Below are 17,117 nucleotides of genomic sequence, written 5' to 3' on the forward strand. Positions count from 1 at the left end.
CCTTGTCATATATCAGTTTTCAAAGGGAATGCTTCCAGCTTTTGCTCATTCAGTATGATATCAGCTATGGGTTTGTCATAAATAGCTCTTATTACTCTGAGACATGTTCCATCAATACCTAGTTTATTGAGTTTTTAGCATGAAGTGATGTTGAATTTTATTGAAGGCCTTTTCTGCATCTATTGAGATAATCAGGTGGTTTTTGTCATTGGTTCTGTTTATGTGATGGGTTACATTTATTGGTTTGTGTATGTTGAACCAGCTTTGCATCCCAGCGATGAAGCTGACTTGATCGTGGTGGATAAGCTTTTTGATGTGCTACTGGATTCAGTTTGCCAGTATTTTACTGAGGATTTTTGCATTGATGTTCATCAGGGATACTGCCCTGAAATTTTCTTTTTATGTTGTGTCTCTGCAAGGTTTTGGTAGCAGGAGGATGCTTGCCTCATAAAATGAGTTAGGAAGGATTCCTTCTTTTTCTATTGTTTGGAATAGTTTCAGAAGGAATGGTACCAGCTCCAATTTGTACCTCTGGTAGAATTCAGCTGTGAATCCATCTGGCCCTGGGATTTTTTTGGTTGGTAGGCTATTAATTACTGCCTCAATTTCAGAACTTGTTATTGGTCTATTCAGGGATTCAACTTCTTCCTGGTTTAATCTTGGGAGAGTGTAAGTGCCCAGGAAATTATCCATCTCTTCTAGGCTTTCTAGTTTACTTGCATAGAGGTGTTTATAGTATTCTCTGATGGTAGTTTGTATTTCTGTGGGGTCGGTGGTGATATCCCCTTTATCATTTTTTATTGCATCTATTTGATTCTTCTCTCTTTTCTTCTTTATTAGTCTTGCTAGCGGGCTATCAATTTTGTTGATCTTTTCAAAAAACCAACTCCTGGATTCATTGATTTTTTGGAGGGGTTTTGTGTCTCTATCTCCTTCAGTTCTGCTCTGATCTTAGTTATTTCTTGCCTTCTGCTAGCTTTTGAATGTGTTTGCTCTTGCTTCTCTAGTTCTTTTAATTATGATGTTAGGGTGTCAATTTTAGATCTTGCCTGCTTTCTCTTGTGTGCATTTAGTGCTATAAATTTCCCTCTACATACTGCTTTAAATGTGTCCCAGAGATTCTGGTATATTGTATCTTTGTTCTCATTGGTTTCAAAGAACATCTTTATTTCTGCCTTCATTTCGTTATGTACCCAGTAGTCATTCAGAAGCAGGTTGTTCAGTTTCCATGTTGGTGAGCAGTTTTGATTGAGTTTCTTAGTCCTGAGTTCTAGTTTGATTGCACTGTGGTTGTTATAATTTCTGTTCTTTTGCACTTGCTGAGGAGTGCTTTGCTTTCAACTACGTGGTCAATTTTGGAATAAGTGTGATGTGGCGCTGAGAAGAATGTATATTCTGTTGATTTGGGGTGGAGAGTTCTGTAGATGTCTATTAGGTCTGATTGGTGCAGAGTTGAGTTCAATTCCTGGATATCCTTGTTAACTTTCTGTCTCATTGATCTATCTAACGTTGACAGTGTGGTGTTAAAGTCTCCCATTATTATTGTATGGGAGTCTAAGTCTCTTTGTAAGTCTCTAAGAACTTGTTTTATGATCTGGGTGCTCCTATATTGGGTGCATATATATTGAGGATAGTTAGCTCTTCTTGTCGCATGGATCCCTTTACCATTATATCATGCCCTCCTTTGTGTCTTTTGATCTTTGTTGGTTTAAAGTCTGTTTAATCAGAGACTAGGATTGCAATCCTTTTTTTTTTCTTTCCATTTGCTTGATAAATATTCCTCCATCCCTTTATTTTGAGGCTATGTGTGTCTTTACACATGAGATGGGTCTCCTGAAAACAGCATACTGATGGGTCTTGACTCTTTATCCAATTTGCAAGTTTGTGTCCTTTAATTGGGGCATTTAGCCCATTTACATTTAGGTTAATATTGTTATGTGTGAATTTGATCCTGTCATCATGATGCTAGCTGGTTATTTTGCACATTAGTTGATACAGTTTCTTCATAGTGTCATTGGTCTTTATATTTTGGTGTATTTTTGCAGTGGTTGGTAACAGTTGTTCCTTTCCATATTTAGTGCTTCCTTCAGGAGCTCTTGTAAGGCAGATCTGGTGGTGACAAAATCCTTTAACATTTGCTTGTCTGTAAAGAAGTTTATTTCTTCTTTGCTTATGAAGCTTAGTTTGGCTGGATATGAAATTCTGGGTTGAAAATTCTTTTCTTTAAGAATGTTGAATATTGGCCCTTCACTCTCTTTTGGCTTGTAGGGTTTCTGCAGAGAGATCCACTGTTAGTCTGATGGGTTTCCCTTTGTAGGTAACCTGACCTTTCTCTCTGGTTGACCTTAACATTTTTTCCTTCATTTCAACCTTGAAGAATCTGATGATTATGTGTCTTGGGGTTGCTTTTCTTGAGGAGTATCTTAGTGGTGTTCTCTGTATTTCCTGAATTCTAATATTGGCCTACCTTGCTAGGTTGAAGAAGTTCTCCTGGATGGTATCCTGAAGTGTGTTTTCCAGCTTGGTTCCATTCTCCCTGTTACTTTCAGGTACAACAATCAATCATAGGTTTGGTGTTTTTACATAGTCCCATATTTCTTGGAGGGTTTGCTCATTCTTTTTCATTCTTTTTTCTCTAATCTTGTCTTCACAGCTTATTTCAGTAAGTTGATCTTCAATCTCCGATAACCTTTCTTCCACTTGATCAATTCAGTTATTGATACCTGTGTATGCTTCATGAGGTTCTCATACCGTGTTTTTCAGCTCCGTCAGGTCATTTATGTTCTTCTCTAAACTGGTTATTCTAGTTAGCAGTTCCTGTAACCTTTTATCAGGGTTCTTAGCTTCCTTGCATTGGGTTAGAACCTGCTCCTTTAGTTCAGAGGAGTTTATTATTACCCACCTTCTGAAGCCTACTTCTATCAATTCATCAATCTCATTCTCCATCCAGTTTTGTGCCCTTGCTGGAGAGGAGTTGCGATCATTTGGAGGAGAAGAGGCATTCCAGGTTTTGCAAATTTCAGCATTTTTGTGCTGGTTTTTCCTCATCTTCGTGGATTTATCTATCTTTGATCTTTGAGGCTGATGACTTTCAGATGGGGTTTTTGTCGGGTGGGAGGGGTGGGGGGATTTCCTTTATGTTGATGTTGATATTGTTGCTTTCTGTTTGTTAGTTTTCCTTCTAACAGTCAGGCCCCTCTTCTGCATGTCTGCTGCAATTTCCTGGAGGTCCACTCCAGATACTGTTCACCTGGGTATTACCGTGGAAGCAAGTAGAACAGCAAAAATTGTGCCTGCTCTTTCCTCTGGAAGCTTCATCCCAGATGGCCACTGGCCTGATGTCAGCCGGAGCTCTCCTACATGAGGTGTCTGTCAACCCCTGTTGGGAGGTTTCCCCAGTCAAGAGGCACAGGGGTCAGAGACCCACTTGAGGAGGCCGTCTGTCCATTAGCAGAGCTAGTGTGCTGTGCTGGGAGAATCACTCTTGTCAGGATCAGCTGCTCCCTTCTGAGCCAGCAGGCAGGAAGGATGAAATCTTCTGAAGCTACATCCACAGCTACCCCTTCCCCCAGGTTCTCTGTCCCAGGGAGATGGGGGTTTTGTCTGTAAGCCCCTGATGGGAGCTGTTACCTTTCCTTCAGAGATGCTCCTGCCCAGTGAGGAGGAATCTAGAGAAGTAGTCTGGCCACAGTGGCTTTGTTGCACTGTGGTGGGTTCCACCCAGTCCAGACCTTCTGGCTTCCTTAGCACTGTCAAGGGAAAACCACCTACTAAAGCCTTAGTAATGGTAGACACTCCTCCCCCCACCAAGCTTGATCATCCCAGGTTGACTTCAGACTGCTGTGCTGGCAGCAGGAATTTCAAGCCAGTGGTTCTTAGCTTGCTGGGTTCCATGGGAGTGGTGGATACACTGGGTGAGACCACTTGACTCACCCAAGTGGTCTCCAGGGGAGTGAATGGTTCTGTCTTGCTGGGGTTCCAGGTGCCACTGTGGTATGGAAAAAACTCCTGCAGCTAGCTCAATGACTGCCCAAACAGCTGCCCAGTTTTGTGCTTGAAACCCAGGTCCCTGGTGGTGTAGGCACACTAGGGAATCTCCTGATCTGCAGATTGCAAAAATCATGGAAAAAGCATAGTAACCCACTGGGTAGCACAGTCCCTCACAGCTTCCCTTGGCTGGGGGAGAGAGGTCCTTGGGCTCCTTGCACTTTCCAGGTGAAGTGACGCCTCACCCAGCTTCTGCTTGCCCTCCATTGGTTAGACTCACTGCCTAACCAGTCTTAATGAGATGAACTGGGTATCTCAGTTGGAAATGCAGAAATCACCTGTTTTCTGCATTGGTCTTGCTGGGAGTTGCAGACTGGAGGTGTTCCTATTCAACCATCTTGGCCCCTCCTCTGATTGAAATGTTTCTATCATTCTTATGTATATGAAAAAAACAGCATGGCTTCATCCTGTTGCCTCAAGTGTGGCCAAACTCAGTTGGGATGCTCAGGGTTAAAGGGAGGAAAAAAAAATTCATGGTGTAAAAAGGGAAAGAGACAGAACAGACCAAACTGTTATTAAACCAAACCGTTATTTAAAATCCTTTCTTTCTCAGAAAGTGAAAAGGAAAATGGGCCAGTATGTTTGTATAAATAGTAGCTGTGTTATACTCCATCTGGGAAAAAGATTATCAATGTTATAATTACATGTTTTGGTTGAAAAGAATGTAACTGCCCTTTTTATTGCAAATGCATCCACTTTTTCTCAGATGACTAAGATGTGGTCAAACCTTCACCTCAACTCCTGGCTCTAATGGGATCACTTGGGCAAAAACTTCCTATTCATAGCCCTCAATTACTCCACTGCAACTAAAAGTTTATAGAATTTCAGAGTTGGAACAAGTAAGAGTCATCTACCTAAGAAAATGTGGATGGGGACACAACAGTAGATCTAAGATGGGGCCAAGTACATAGGATCTGAGCCCCAACTTTTTTCAAACAAAGAACTGCCTCATTTTTCTTCTCTATGTATTTGTCTTACACTTAAGATTTTATTCATTTGTAGATAGAGTTTTACGGGTTAAAAAAGACAAAAGCAAATAAACAAGTTTGAAAGCCACTGATTTGGCCCAACACCTCATCCAATGCTACTGTATCCCTGCCAAATATTCATTTAGTCTATGCTGCAGGATCCCTGGGAAGGAGACCTCCTTATCTTATGAAACAGATTATTCTACTGAACCTTTAGAGAGCAGAAACTGTCAGAAAGCCCTTTCTTCTATTGAGGCCAGGGTCATCTTATACAGTCTTATACATGGTGGTACAAAACTATTATCACCTATTCTTAGAGAAAATAGAGGAGGATAAAAAAGAAGGAGGTACAAGAAAAAGAGAATAAGAAAGAAGGATGGGGAAATTATAAAAAATAGGACAATTTCATGATGTTTGCAAAATTTAGTCATTCCACCTTCAAAATTTTTGCCATATTAAGCTATATTCGTATTTTCTTAACAGCTTCATTGAGGTATAATTGATATTCAGTGAACTGCACATGTTTAAAGTATGCAGGTTGATGAGTTTTGACATGCATATACACTCATTACCACAATCAAAATGCTGAACACATTAACCAATCCAAAACATTTCTTTGTACCACTCTGTAGTCTCTCCCACACACTTCTCTCTGACTTTCATCTACAGACAATAACGGATCTTCTTTCTATCATTACAGATCAGTTTGCAGTTTCCAGAATTTTATATTAATGGACACATTCAATATACACTCTCTTTTCATCTTTTTGTACTCTTCTGGTTTCATTAGCTCAGTATAATTATTTTGAAATCCATCCATGTTGTTGTGTGTATCAGTAATGTATTTCCTTTGTGACTGAGAAGTTTACCATTGTATGGCTATATCACAATTTGTTTATCCATTTGCCTTGATGGACATTTGAGTTGTTTTCAACATTTGGCTGTTATACCTAAAGCTTATATGAATGTCTGTACCAGTCTTTATATGACCACATGCTTTCATTTCTCCTGTATATCTAGCAGTGAAAGGCCTGAATCATTGGGTAGTTGTATATTTAACTTTTTAGGGAACTGTAAAACTGTTTTTCAAATTGACTTAACATAGTTTGTTCCCACAAACAATGTATGAGAGTTCCAGTTGCTCCATACACTTGTCAACACTTGCTATGGTCAGTCTTTTTAATTTTAGCCATTCTAATAGGTATTTACTGGTATCTCATTATGGTTTCAATTTCATTTCTCTCATAACTAATGATGTTTAGCATATTTTCATAAGTTACTAACCACATATCTTTTTTGGTAAAATGTCTCTTCAAATCTTTTGTCCAGTATTAGGTTGTTGGTTTTCTTATTGTTGAGTTTTTTATTTATTGTGAAGACAAGTCATTTAGCAGATAAGAGATTTTCAAGTATTTTACCCAGTTTGTGACTTAAAAAAAAATTCTCCTAAGAGCGTCTTTCTAAGAGCAGAAGTTCTTAATTTTGATAAAGCTCAATTTATTTTTTATCTTTTATGAGTTGTCCTTTTTCTGTTGTGTCTAAAAAGTCTTTGTCTAACCCAGAACTACAAAGGATAATCAGTACAATGCATGTTTTCTTCTAGAAATTTTACAGTTGTGTGTTTTACATTTAGGTCTTTGATGCATTTTGGATGAACTTTTGTATCTAGGATGAGCTCTAGATCAAAGGGTTTGTATGTTTGTGCTCATAGATAGTAGGGTTTCCAGCACCATTTTTTGAAAAAAAAAAAAAACAAACTGTAGTTTCCAGGGATTGTTCCCTCAAATCTTTTTGGCTGCTTTTTTCCCAGCCTGTGATCATTTCCTCCCATGCATCACTGGTCAGGCTCCTCTATACATAGTCAGTTATCTGGAACACTGTCTGTGCGAGTCTTTTCTCTCTTAGTCTGCCCTGTGAATTCCAGTTATCTTGGCTTCCCTGGACTCCCAATCTGGCTCTGGAATCAGGAAAACCACCACTCAGCTCTGCCTGCACTCCCCAACACTCCATCATGATCTAGAAATGTTCTCCAGGTAATAAGAGCTCAGGGGGTCACAGGGTTCACATTATTTGTTTCTTATCAATTAGGGATCCTTATTCTTCATTGCCTGGTACCCGAAATCTTGAGTACTGTTGCTTCATATGTATGTTCACATTTTTGACTCTTTCAGGCAGGAGGCTAAATTTGGTCCTTGTTACTCCATCTTGACTGGAAGTGGAAGACCCCTATAGTCATTTAACCTAACATTTCCATTTTTAAAAGACTAACATTTCCTTTACTTACCCTAAGCATTTATAACAATGTTACAATAATAATCACAAATTTGAGACATTGGTATTAAATCTTTATTCTAATGCACATTAAAGTAAACATCACACTATTTTTTACGTCTATTTATATTCACATATTTTGATATGAAAGGTAAAATTACATTGAAAAATATATTTTTATTTTTTTCTTTTAGTATTTAACTTTTATTTTAAGTTCAGGAGTACATGTGCAGATTTGTTATATAGATAAACTTGTGTCATGGGGGTTTGTTGTACAGATTTTTTTTGATGGAGTCTCACTGTGTCACACAGGCTGGAGTGCAGTGGCACAATCTTGGCTCACTGCAACCTCCACCTCCAAGGTTCATGCAATTCTCTCCTGCCTCAGCCTCCCGAGTAGCTAGGTTTACAGGCACATGCACCACGCCTGGCTAATTTTTGTATTTTTAGTAGAGATGGGGTTTCGCCATGTTGGCCAGGCTGGTCTCGAACTCCTGACTTCAAGTGATCCGCCTACCTCGGCCTCCCAAAGTGCTGGGATTACAGGCATGAGCCACCGTGCCCAGCCTGTTGTACAGATTATTTTGTCGCCCAGATGTTAAGCCTAGTATACATTAATTATGTTTTCTGATCCTCTCCCTCCTCACACCCTCCACCCTCTGCTAGGCCCAGGGTCTGTCTGTTGTTCCTCTCTCTGTTTCCATGTGTAAACATCACACTATTAACATTTGTAAATGTATATCTGTGTATGACCCCCAAATTATCATGCTTACTTTATGAGTACCCATACCACAGACTGGGCAAAACCAGCTTTAAGTACTCTGCTCGGCTGCCCTGCCTCAGTCACCTCCCTCCACCAGTGCATACCATGTGCATAGAAAAGTTTCTGGGAGGTCAGTGATTCACTCGGTATTTACTTGTTTTCTAGACTTTAGGAAAAAGGAAACCTTTCTATATGAAAATCATGCACACGTCTACGGAAAACCTCGTCTTTGTTGTGTTCCAGAGCTTTAAAAACAAGCAGCACATCTGCCGCAACATCTTCTTATGCCTGCATCAGACCCTGGAGTCCACCTTGACTGGCGCCCGCACCTGGTGGGAAAGGTGAAGGTCCTCTGTGCCTGCTCCTCCTCTACTCTGCTGGTCACCAGCTGGTGGGTGTGTCAGCTGGACCTGCACAACATTGAGGAGGCTGGTGGTGACCACTGCAGACCTGCATAGTTGGGGATTTGGAGATGTGGAAGGAAATTGTTTAACTCTCTGGTGGAATCAAACCAATCAACATTGCTGTTTGGGCTTTCAATTAAAAACAGAACAACAAATCCTATCCTCCTTTTTTGCAAAGCTTCACTTATGTCCCACATTTGTGTTACAGACAGGAAGTCAGGAGCTGCAGAGAGTAAATTTTGGTATGCTAGGTATACACCCCACAAGGAAGATCAGTGCTCAATAATAATGGGAAGACTTCCTGGCTCTTCCTGCCAACTCCAGGAAGGGTTTACTGCCTTGCAAAGAGTTCTAACTTGTTCAAAACAAGCTCTCAGGAAAGGACCAAAGAGTAGCTCTTTGTTAATCATTGATTTTACTGCACTGATACCAGGGATCACAGGTACAAATAGCCTGTAGGACCAGATTTACAAAAAGCTGCATCACAAAGACACGTGGCATTTGACGTGCATGTCAGCATTGGAGATCAAAAGGGACTCTGGGTCTGTAGGACCTGTCTAAGGAAGACCCCCAAGTGCCAGCTGTTGGTTTGTTTGTTTGTTTGTTTTGAGCCAGAATCTGGCTGTTACCCAGGCTGGAGTGCAGTGGCACCATCGCAGTTCACTGAAACCTTGGCCTCCAGGGTTCAAGTGATTCTCCTGCCTCAGCCTCCTGAGTAGCTGGGACTACAGGCATGCGCCACCACGCCCAGCCAGTTTTTGTATTTTTAGTAGCAACGAGGTTTCACCATGTTGATCAGGCTGGTCTTGAACTCTTGACCTCAGGTGATCCACCCACCTCGACTTCCCAAATTGTTGGGATTACAGGCATGAGCCACTGTGCTGGGCTGCCAGCTGGTTTTGCTATACATGTTTTAAATCTTCCGATTTGTAAATAATACGAAGATACAGATTTTTTTTTCCCATGAGAAATTTCCTGGTAGTTTAAATAACTTTAGAAACAGATAAAAGAAGGACACTGAGAGTCTAAAAAGCAAAAATCAGTGGACTGAACCATAAGTCACCATTGGACAAACTTTTGGCATTACCTTTTATCACAGGACTCCATATTGTAGAACTTCTCTGCCATTGTTGTATAAAGAAGTTGATTCCTCTTTATCCATTGGACAAGGTTATGGAGAAGTCAAGAGAGTGAGAGATGGAAGACATAGATTACACTGTATTAAAGTTCTGCTTTTTTAGTAAAAATAAAACTGGTTCAATATCTGCAGTTTCAAAAGTTTAGCCTAGGTTCCTCAAAAAATTAAAAATAGAATTGCCATATGATCCAGCAATTCTACTTCTGAGTGTACACCCAAAAGAATGGAAAGCAGAATCTCAAATAAATATTTTGTATATCCATGTTTATGGCAGCATTATTCACTGTATCAAACTGTTCTTGCATTGCTATAAAGAAATACCTAAGACTGAGTAATTTATAAGAAAAGAGGTTTAATCGGCTCATGGTTCTGTAGGCTGTGCAGGAAGCATAGCAGCATCTGCTTCCAGGGAGGCCTCAAGAAGCTTCCAGTCATGGTGGAAGGCAAACAGGGAGCAGCCACATTTCACGGCAAAAAATAGGAGCAAGGAGCAGGGGAGGTGCCAAACACTTTTAAATGATCAGATCTCACAAAAACATACTCACGATCACAAGGACGGTACCAAGGGGGATCGTGCTAAACCATCCATGAGAAATCCACCCCCACGATCCAATCACCTCCCACCAAGCCCCACTTCCAACACGGAGGATTACGTTTCCATATGAGATTTGGGTGGGGACACACACCCAAACTCTATCATTCATAATAGCTAACATGTAGGAGCAACCCAAGTGTCCACTGATGAATGAATGGATAAACAAAATGTGGTACATACATACAATAGAATATTATTCAGCTGTAAAAAGGAAGGAAATTCTGACACATGGATGAAACTTGAGGACACTATGCTAAGTGAAATAAGCCAACAACAACAACAAAAAAGACAAATAGTGCATGATTCCACTTATATGAGGTACTTAGAATAATCAAAACCATAGAAACAGAAAGTAGAGCAGTGGTTGCCAGAGGCTGGTGTGGAGGAGAGAATGGAGTTACTGTTTAATGGGTACAGAGTTTCAGTTTTACAAGAGGAAAAGAGTTCTGGAGATGGATGGTGGTGATGAACATATAGCACCACGAATGTATTTAATACCACTGAACTGTATACTTAACATGGGTAAGATGGTAAATTTTATGTTATGTGTATTTTACCACAATTTAAAATAACTGAGGAACAAAAAGTTCAGCCTGTTAGAGTTGTTGACAAATATAATGACTATTCACATAGTCCTATGATCTAGAGTTATAATTCTTGCTATTTAGTAGCAGGGGATACAGAGCATTAAGTAAGGAAAGCTAATTGCTGTTACATGTAAAATAGCTCAAGCATAGTAAGAGTTTATATCTCACTCACTTACACAGTCCAGGGCAGTTCCAGATTACCACAGGATCTGTTCAACATGTTGTTCAGGGACCAAGGCTGAAAGACAGGTTCTGCTATCTTCAACACTCAGCTTTCAAAGTCATCCCCTGTGTCAATATCCAGCAGCAGCAGAAGAAATAATATGGGAGGTTTCTATGGGCCAGGTCGGGGAGTGGCTGGCATCATTTTTGCTCATATTTCACTTCAAGGGAAGCTAGAAAATGTATTCTCATGATGTGCCAAGAAGGAAGAGAAAATGGATTGGTGACCAGTTAGCAATCTCTGACACATAAAGGAGGGCCCAAAGTAAGCTGGTTAAAATTTGGGAGATTATGCACACCAATTTCAGGAAACGTCGCTGGCTCACATACTTCAGAATTCAAGGAAAGATTTAGGGAAGACAATTTTCTAGGGGACTCATCAAATTCAGATTTGGGAGAAATTTTCAGGCCATTTTGTAAATCTGCTTTACCAGTGGTCAGTAGAAAGAACATGGGCCCTGCTACTAACTGGGTCTGTGATCCTGGAGAAGTTTTAACTGGTCTAAGATTAATATTTCCTTTCTATCAAATGGAAATTAAAATATATAATTATCAGGCAAGGACTTCATGTCTAAAACACCAAAAACAACAGCAACAAAAGCCAAAATTGACAAATGGGATCTAATTAAACTAAAGAGCTTCTGCACAGCAAAAGAAACTACCATCAGAGTGAACAGGTAACCTACAGAATGGGAGAAAATTTTTGCAATCTACTCATCTGACAAAGGGCTAATATCCAGAACCTACAAAGAACTCAAACAAATTTACAAGAAAAAAACAAACAACCCCATCAAAAAGTGGGCAAAGGATATGAACAGACACTTCTCAAAAGAAGACATTTATGCAGCCAACAGACACATGAAAAAATGCTCATCATCATGGGCCACCAGAGAAATGCAAATCAAAACCACAATGAGATACCATCTCATACCAGTTAGAATGGCAATCATTAAAAAATCAGGAAACAACAGGTGCTGGAGAGGATGTGGAAAAATAGGAACACTTTTACACTATTGGTGGGACTGTAAACTAGTTCAACCATTGTGGAAAACAGTGTGGAGATCCTTCAAGGATCTAAAACTGGAAATACCATTTGATCCAGCCATCCCATTACTGGGTGTATACCCAAAGGATTATAAATCATGCTGCTATAAAGACACATGCACATGTATGTTTATTGCAGCACTATTCACAATAGCAAAGACTTGGAATCAACCCAAATGTCCATCAGTGACAGACTGGATTAAGCAAATGTGGCACATATACACCATGGAATACTATGCAGCCATAAAAAAGAACGAGTTCATGTCCTTTGCAGGGACATGGATGCAGCTGGAAACCATCATTCTTAGCAAACTATTACAAGAACAGAAAACCAAACACCGCATGTTCTCACTCATAGGTGGGAATTGAACAATGAGATCACTTAGACTCAGGAAGGGGGACATCACACACCGGGGCTTATTGTGGGGAGCGGGGAGGGGAGAGGGATAGCATTAGGAGATATAACTAATGTAAATGGAGAGTTAATGGGTGTAGCACACCAACATGGCACATGTATACATATGTAACAAACCTGCACGTTGTGCGTATGTACCCTAGAACTTAAAGTATAATAATTATATATATATATATATATATATAAAATTATCAGCATTGTTCTAAGAATTTGAGGCAATTTATGTAATATACCTGCATGACACACAGTTGTTACAAATCCAGCCAACTGATTATTCAGGCTCTGTTAAAAGCATCTCCATAAGCAGAGAACTCAGTGCCTCCAATGTCTATGCAGACCTGACAGCCAGAAATCTTCGTCTTCAGCGAAATCAGTTTTCCCATTGAACCATACTCCTATCCACTGAAACTACACAGAACAAAGTGAATCATTCTTCCACACGCCAGTCCTTCAAACATTTGAAAGTGGCACTCCTACTCACTCTAAATCTGCTCTTCCAGTTTCTTCAACTTTGAATTTCTTACCAATCATGTCGCTCTTATCTGAACACTTCTACTTTGTCTTTATGCCTCCTGAAATGTGATTCACAGATAAGAATACTATTCCCCAAGTAAGACTGGACCAGCATAGAGTACAATAGTAGCATTCCTCCTTTTGTTTAAGAAATGTATTTGTCAGGGTTAGGGTATCAGTTATGCTGCCATAACAAAAATACTTTAAAATGCAATTGTTCAAATAAGAGAGAAATATCTTTTTCTCTCATGTAACGGTTCAGCAATAGGCAGGTGGTCCAGGACAGATGTGTGGTGTATTCAAACAACAAAGTTTCTTTTACTTTCAAGCTTTTCTGTCTTGTAGGATATTGTTGTCTGTACAGTGACATCTGGTCTGACAACGCCACATCCAAGTTCCAGCCTACCCTATAGGGAGAAAGAAGGAGAGGAAGTGGAACGACGTTCTTTTATGGCAGTGAACACAAGCTGTGCCCATCACTTGTCACTTCTGCTCACCTTCCATTAGTGAGAGCTTAGTCACATGGTCATTGCCAGCTGCAAGGGAGACTAGGGGGTGTCAATTCTACTTTGGAGGTTAGGAGGACAGTGGAACAATGTATTTTGCTAAAACCAGCAGTGGGTTCTGTTACTAGGGACAAGTGGAAAATGGACACAGGACAATTGATAAAGCATCTCTGCCATGAGAAACTATGCAAAACAAAGGAAATAATTCCCCCCAATTAAAAGGCATTAGGAATAACTAGCAAGAATAGGGAAAACTGCTAAGATGAAATGGGGGAAAAGAATAAGCCAGATATCTATAGCTTGGCTACATAGCAAGCTAGAAGGTAACATGACACATGATTAAACCAATTCAATTGCCCAGAAAATAAATGACTAAACTTGGGGGATGCTTTAACAAGAAATCGGAGTTACAAGTTGTAATTGTTTAAAGTACTACGTATTACAATGATGAACCAATATAGTGGAAATAGCCTTTCCTAGAAAAAAAAAAAACAAACCAAACAGTGAAAAACCTCTGTAAAATGAGAAGTATTACTCTCTTTCCTGTTCTCCAAGGAAGAGTGGGATTGACTGAACTAAACAGGACTTTCCAAGCTCTAGGTTCAGTTATCCTATCCTCAGAGGAACAGGCAATTTAATATGGAAGTTCTCAAAATGCCAATAAATGAAAAAGCAAACAAATCGGGGAAAACAGACATTTTCAACATGGAGTGGGGTAGAAATAATTACCGTGAAATATGCTAAATGCCTAGCTTGGTTTCTGGTGGTTTCTTGGGGTTTTAAGATTTCATTTTCATGATTCATTGGCCACAAATCATTGAAAATACCAAGAAGTAAAATATGCTTTTGACTAAATGCATACATGCCCCTCAGCTTTTAGTAGGACTCAAATATTGACATTTGGAAGGAGGAATTTTTTTCCCACATGCTAACAACAATCAACCCCAATATCACTGTTGAAAAACACAACCGTACACCCTGCGGAATATTAGTCAATTAGGCAGCACTGTCATTTCATTAAAAGGAATACTATGCTCACTTATTTCATTGCTATTATAGAAGAGAAACCAATGCTAAAGTGATCGCATTTTACCTTCTCCATTACGAAATGATAGTTGATGGTTAGTACACTCTCAAGAAGCAATGTCTGAGAATGTGTAGTGTGCTATGCTGGAAGACAGAGCTAAAATGGGCTCTACCCAACAGCATTACATGCTGCTAAAATTTCCCTGGGTCAACTTTCTGTTAGAATCACTTTCAGAAAGGAATAGAGGTTTTTTGAAGGTGAAATCATACTGTGGAATGGGAAAGTCCCCATTCTTGAGCAATAAGATCTCAAGAAAAAGATTTTGAAATTTTAAAATGAATGCAAAGGCAACCGCTCAAGGAGAGTTTAGTTTGCTTCTCTCGGCATCTGTTCCGTGGGATTTCTTTCTTTCTTCCCCAGAGGTAATTCTCAATAACCTCCCTCTAGAACGAGGCTTTGAAGTCCTCTGCACACCTGTGTAGATTATAAAGCAGAGAGGCAGATCTTCCACACCCAAACTCTAAATTCACAATGCAACATGACAGTTAAAACATGCCCTCTAGCATCTTGTTTAAAAGTTAAACCCAAGCTTGATATAATCTCCTGAAGTGGTTAACCCTTGCCCAGATTGAGCACATACTTCCTGTGCTGAAGAAAGAGAATAGACTCTCTTTATGTATAACTCTTTCTTCAGAAGTGTACACACGATCTGGGTAAATAGGCTGATGTCTCAGAACACTAGAGAGATTTTTTTTTGGCTGTCCCTTGCTCTTTGCTCAGGGGCTAAGAGTGGCAAAATGTGTACTTCTGATAGGCTCCTCCACCTCTTTGGCTTCTTGGGTTTTGAATTAACATGGTGTCGACACTACTACAGAATGAATGAAGGGGTAGCTTCTTTTTCTAACATTGCCTGAGTCTTGGCCTTGTTCCCATTCTCTTCCTTCAGCGTTGGAGACTGGCCACGTTTCCTGATGTGGGGATGGGACTGCCAGGTTATAGGGAGAGTGCAAGAGGCTGGCACTGGAGAAGTCAAGACAAAATGTGAGGGCCTGGACTGGTTTGGGGTCAGGAGTATGAGAAGCAGGTGGTCCAAGAGATGGCCATGCTGGCCAGGCACAGACACGGGAAGAATACAAGGAGAAATTGATTCTGAGCCACATGTTTGCCCATGGGCAGGAAGCTCCTGCTTGATTCCAAGTGGGGTGGGACCAGACTCTGAGCCCCGCCAGCCCAGGCTGTGCAGGTGCAGGCAGAGAAGTGGCTGCACCTGGCTCAGATGGGTGTGTAGGTGGAAACTACAGGCAGGCACCTGGTTTCTGGCTACAGATTTGGGTTCTGATCCAATGCCACTCCCTGACCTCATGAATGATGAACTCCCTGGCTCCTTCCTTGGAGTCCAAGGATCCTTCTTGCCAGCCCACTTTTCAGTCTGACCTTGACCTTGTGGCTTCGGCTTGGCCATGGTTCCTAGACTGGTTCTAACTTCACTCTGTGTCTAAGATCAATCCTCCTGGTCCTGATAGGGCTGGTAAGGACCCTATCCCCTTTCTTGGCTGTGGAAGAAGCAGAGTTCTTTCCTCTTTGGGAACCAGTCCTGCTATTTTCAACCTCTAGTTAAAATGAATCTCTAGGCAACAGATATTACCTTGTTACTAAGATTTTTTTAAAAAAATCTTTCTTCCAGTCCATTCTTTCAATCCCTGGTTCTAGCCTTGATGCACAGGAAGAAATCGCGATATGCAGGAGATTTGGCCAGGATCCTCAATCTTGGAATCTCCAAATAACTTAGACCACAAAAGATACCCAGGGAACGCCTTTCTCTTTGTCCCTTGTACTTCTCTGGCCTCCTACCTGTGAGCTGGATTGGACACAGATGAGACTGCTGACCCTCACATGGAGGCAGCCTAAGAGGCTTCTCTAAGTTTCTTTCTTCCTGATCCACAGGTTGAAGGAGCAACCCCTCTCCCCGACACCATGCCGCCCACCAAGTGGCAGGTTGCTGCCGGCCTGTCTCACTGCACCTGCCCCCAAGACATGAACTCAAACAAGAACTAGTGAAGAGACAACCAAATTATGTCACATACTATTTTTGCTTATAAATTCTATTCCCTCTCACTGTTATATGTTTTTTCCCTAAATACTAAAATCTTACCGAATCCATTCTTTCTCATGCTCATTTCAGAGCTTCCCAACTTTGTGAGCACAATTTCTCTTCCCAGGAAAAAAAAAAAAATGCATATATCCAAACAACTTGCAAACAATTTCAGGATGCTCATGGAGCCCTGAAGCCTCTCCATGAACTCCACTCTGCCCCTGAGGTTAGTATGTGCCTTCTGATCTGGAGAAATTGACTTTCAGACACTTTCACCAGGACTTTTTGGATCATCTATTTTGATCCAAAACAATTTTCCAACACGTTCTCTTGGCCGTATGCAGCTCCTCTTTCCGTTTCCTCTCCATGCAGTCACGCCTACATTATCATTATCGAGATTGTCCTCCTTATTAACATCACCCCTCCTCGGCTCCATCTTCTACTCTATACTTTTCCTAGGAGACATGTTAGCAGGGGAAATCCAAGTTTTGTTAGGTGAAAATACCTTACAAGTACTAATACTAT

General features: G+C 40.6%; 1 long non-coding RNA gene across 1 annotated transcript; it reads right to left on the reverse strand.

Moving 5' to 3' along the window:
- Nucleotides 1-7,343: 7,343 nt before the first annotated feature.
- Nucleotides 7,344-11,068, reverse strand: LOC102135564 (uncharacterized). Its single transcript, XR_277051.4, has 3 exons — nt 10,950-11,068; nt 9,541-9,605; nt 7,344-8,499 (listed from the first exon to the last, which is right to left on the reverse strand). It is a non-coding gene; the product is annotated as an uncharacterized lncRNA (long non-coding RNA).
- Nucleotides 11,069-17,117: the final 6,049 nt, after the last annotated feature.

The sequence above is a fragment of the Macaca fascicularis genome, chromosome 5, assembly GCF_037993035.2.
Source record: "Macaca fascicularis isolate 582-1 chromosome 5, T2T-MFA8v1.1".
Lineage (NCBI taxonomy): Eukaryota > Metazoa > Chordata > Mammalia > Primates > Cercopithecidae > Macaca > Macaca fascicularis.